The sequence below is a fragment of the Neltuma alba genome, unplaced genomic scaffold (assembly GCF_004799145.2).
Source record: "Neltuma alba isolate B1F8T4 unplaced genomic scaffold, ASM479914v2 tig00003072_pilon, whole genome shotgun sequence".
NCBI lineage: Eukaryota > Viridiplantae > Streptophyta > Magnoliopsida > Fabales > Fabaceae > Neltuma > Neltuma alba.
The window spans coordinates 199232-203924 of NW_021633130.1; the positions used below are offsets into that span (position 1 = coordinate 199232).

At 35.7% G+C, this 4693-nt stretch overlaps 1 long non-coding RNA gene across 2 annotated transcripts; it reads right to left on the minus strand.

Annotated features, from left to right (window-relative positions):
* Nucleotides 1-920: 920 nt before the first annotated feature.
* LOC114740168 (uncharacterized) lies at nt 921-3704 on the minus strand. Of its 2 annotated transcripts, none has more exons than XR_003739668.1 (4): nt 3631-3704; nt 2734-2952; nt 1541-1742; nt 921-1078 (listed from the first exon to the last, which is right to left on the minus strand). It is a non-coding gene; the product is annotated as an uncharacterized LOC114740168 (long non-coding RNA). The 2 variants fall into 2 exon arrangements; XR_003739669.1 differs by having other exon boundaries at nt 2734-2989; nt 3652-3678.
* Between the last annotated feature and the right edge of the window lie 989 nt (nt 3705-4693).

The window sequence follows — 4693 nt, forward strand, 5'->3', positions numbered from 1 at the left end:
AATAAAAAAGAAAAGCTTATACATAGACCACTATAAAGCGAATCAGTGGCGCATTTTGTACTGTTGCAAGCAACTGGAATGACAATCCCACTCGAAATCTGATTCAGCGTGCTCGTAAAAAAAGTTAAACAAAATAAAACCAACCATTTAGCTGACTGAAATCCTGCAGTGATAGCCACAAACACTATTCCTTTCCACCTTTCATGATATATAGAATGGTGACTTAGCAAAACTTACTGAATAGACAAACATTTTTGTCGACGACAATCTAAAGGACTTCAAAATGATTGGGGGTATTAGTTTGACAGACCAAAATGAGTGGAGCTCATGACCTTCTTTCCTTCCTTTCAGTTGACCTTCTCTCCTCCGCCTTTCATCAATTTTGCTGCCTGTCCAACATTACAACAATGGTCATAGTATCAAACACATCTCATTCTAGAATACATAAAGAAGCTCAAAGTTATTCCTAATCTCATGCAAAATGCATATACCCATCACCAGCATTAGCAGCAAAATTGCAGTGTGAGTAGGCACAGATCCTGCCCACAAAGGGCAGAGGATTTTTCTGATCCCATCCCCCTAAACAGGAATATTATTCACTAAAAATATTGTTGAAAAATTTGAAGCAAGTTGCACGTGTTGGTGCATTTGTTTAAATGAATACCTCGTCTCATTTTGATTTTTGTTCAGTCCTACCACGATTGGTGGCCTCAGCAGTAGGACGCATCAAAGGCAAATCACCTGAAGAGAAAAGAGAGAAAATCAGCATAAAATAGAAAATGAGTAGTAAGAATGACCTTTGCCATACCATAGGTAAAACTAGGTTGCTTTCTAACCTGCAACGGGTACATTGATCCTTGGAACACTAGTTACAATTCCTGCTTGTGCTCCCCTAGAGACAAATCTAACTTTCTGGCTTTCTTCTCCTGCTCTTTCTTGTCACTTCCACGTCTCATATCTGCCTATGTGATAGTTAGGGGTGGTAAAGCAACATCAGTATCAAGTACTTAAAGGGAGCTTGACTGCAAGACCAATCCATCAAGTAGGGACGAAAGTTGGCCTTAATGATCTGATGGTGCTGAGAAAAATATGAACAAATAACAAAATATGGCATGACAAATAAGTTGGTTAATTCACAATGAAAACTTAAATTAGGCTAGATTTAACTTCCAAAATCATGACGAACATATTCATAAAAAAAATAGAAAGAACCCCAAAGCAGATATAACTAGCCATACACAGCTATGTATAGATGTTGGCTGTTCATTTCAGCATAAATAGTATTATCAAAAGGACTTAGAAGACAAACAAGTTCTTTAATACCATATATCAAGTCCGTTGTTAGTATAGTGAACAATAATAGCCTAAACAGCCCAAATACCAGCGACAGTATATCTAGAATATGACAACATGAATATTAATTTTGCAAGAACACACAAGAAGTATCATATAATTGACAAAATCAGGTAAAATATGAGCATAAAATAACAAGTACAGGGAAGCACAAGAAAGTAGATGCAGAGAAGAAACAGTTAAGCACCTATTTGGTCGTAGTAGTCACTTGGGTCATATCTATGAGGGTCCAATACATCCTTATCAAAGCAAGATCCTATTTGGTCAATATCTTGATACCTCACAGCATGCAACAGGAAGTCAGGGTTCCGATAGTCCTTCCTATTGCGAACTGCTGCATTAAAACTTTTTCCAGCCTTCTTATACTCAAGAAATTTATTTATCTTTCTCTGCAATAATAATAAAAATCATAGCACATTGTCATGAAAGAACAACAAATATGCAAAAGCTAAAATAGTTTTATATACAATTTTCTACTTTATCAAAAATTGAGGGAAATTATTTTTAATTTAAACTATTACTTAAAACTGCTAAACTGCCAATGTACTAAATAAGGAGTAAAGTGATGATCATTCAACTTACAGAATGTCAAGAAGGGGGTAAGAAAATATAATAATATAAGATGCATTCAATAAAACAGAGATGTTTAGTGGTCAAAAAACTTGATACAGAGAAGTATTGGCAAATTATCGCTTTTTTCATAATTCAATGATTTGATCACAGAATTAGTAATATCTGAAATGATAAGTCTTGAATTTATATTAAAGGGAACATGTTAATGAATCAAACCATATATCACCACTTAGTAATTAAACAAGAGCAGCTACCGAATTAATCAATAATACCCCCGCAAGATGAGTGATTTCCGCACTTTTACACCTTAAATTCATTTTGGATGGGTAGATTCTCACACTAAAACACTTAGTCAAAAATTTCAATGCCAAAATTCTAAACATAGATCACTATATTCAAGCGCTTCTACAGGACCTTAGAATTATGTATGTACGTGTAGTTTACATTACATATATACACAATCACTAAACAGGACTGGAAGTCATAAGAGATTAGAGTGTAATATTGCATTACAACTCTTCCAAAGTATCGCCAAATTGGTTTAATCACATTCACTAACTAACATATGAAAATAATAAAATTAATGGATAAGAAGCTTAAGAATTTAAAGAGCCATAGCAAATTAAAAGCAGAGCTCTAGTATGGCACAAAGCAGAAAGGGAAAAAGACATCAAACTACACAAGCACACAATAGCTGTTTTTCTTTTAGGGGGAGGGAGCAAAGCACACCTATTCAATTCAATAAATTACTAAAATTTATTGAGAATAATTTATTGATTATTGCAAAATTAATCTAAAGGAATTTACTTGTAGGCATTCAGAGCATTTAACTTGCGGGTGGTGGTGGGAGAAATCTATCCAATGGATCTACAAACTTCTGCTCTTCCTGAGCTGTTTCTTCATGTTCTGCACCATCTGATCCAGCCACAGCATCAACTTGCATGGTATGAGATGGCTCAGAAAACTAAGGAGTGTTAACTTGACTGCTAGGTGTCAAAACCTGAACAGATCCTGATGATGCTCCATCTAGCAAATCACTTACAAAACCACATTCAAGGAAGTTCTTCGGTAGACCAAGAGGCAAAAATGATAAACAGAAAAACAAAATAAAACAGTAGGATTATTCCCATCCAATATACTTCATCGAAAAGTGAACTAAAACCACCCCAACGTAATGTCCGAGCCTCTTTTCCAACAATCTTATTCTTAAATACCCAACCAAAGTCCAAAAGATTGGCATATTCTCAAATTTATAGTCTCAGACAAACTCTCATGCACTTCAATTATCCAGAACCAAACAGTTAAACAATCAAATATAGGCAAAAAAATTGCATATAAAAGGTCAGTTGAATAATCATTCTTGATTAAATACATTTCATGCAGAAGTTAATTTTAACTGTTTTATATGTTTATTACCTTGTCAATATGACAGTTCAGATTCATTAGCTCATATTCATAATTATCTTACCAGAACTGTCTATACAAGTTCCAAAAGAACAGACTTTTTGGCCAAATGAGAGAACAGATTACTGGTCAAAATTTTAAATTCTTCTGTTCCAAAAAGAAATCAATGACATTGTGAAACTCTTGAGATATTCTTCTTTACCGCCAACAGACTAATCAAGTAATATTCATTCTCTGAGAATAACCTATAGTGGGATGAGGTGTCCAAAGAAAGGATACAATAAATTTAGCAGAACGTACTTTAATCAAAAGGGGAAATACCATTTGTTGTTTGAAGTTCTTCCTCAAACATAAGTCGACCGTTACCATCAAGCCCTCCATCCTGATATCAGAACCAAATATAAGTTATTAACTTATAACCTAAAATAAAGAAGGAGAAAATGGTTTCCTAGTAGAAGGTAACCTGCCTGGAAAATATGGCAAGGCCAGGGTGCCTAAGGTAACGTCAGGGTCTTAAACATTTTGGGCAATTTTCAAGTTTAAGAGACATGACTCCATCAATGGAAGAAAATAATGATGAAGGAACGTATAGAAGACAAATATAATATACCAAAATTGCCATGTCCTCAGTCCTACTTAAATGCATTTCAAAAAAAAAAAAAAAAACAGAGGGGTGGATTCAAGTAAGAGAGAGTAACTCTGGCTCAGGTGACATTGGTATTTCATCATGACCACAGTCTATAATGGTAATTGTCCCTCTCCTACTCCTCCTAGATTCAACAGACACTACTTGTTGATCCTGCGGTGAAACCAACATATCAACCAAAGGCTGTGGTGGCATTGAAGTCCCAAATTTACTCTTCTCCGGGGTCATCCCATCATTTTCAGCCGGTGGAGTAGCCTCATTAGCAGAATCAGGATCCTTATCATCTCAGCATCACTCTCTAGATTTTCCTCTGCAATCCTCACATCCCCACCATCCTGTTCTTGTCGCTCTCCTTGCTCCATTCCTCCTTCAACATCCTCCATCTCGTCATCTTCCTCATCACTGTGTACATGGGCAGCAAAGCAATACCCTAGTATTGCTTCTTCTTGGATGCCATGATGCAGGGGCTCAGTGATTAATCCAAAAGGTTGATCAAATAGAAAAGTATCGTAGATAGAAGGAATCGAGTGCAAATTCCAGTAAAATACTAAGTGTTAATGCATTAAAGGTGGAAAAGAACAAAATCTTCAAATTTAAATTTTAGTAAAGACAGAATCATTGTCGCTTGGGTTCTCTCATTGCCAGCCCTCCTATTTGCAGCTCATATTCAGCCTAAAATGACGTCAACCATACAGAGAAAAGAATCTTGACACCAGT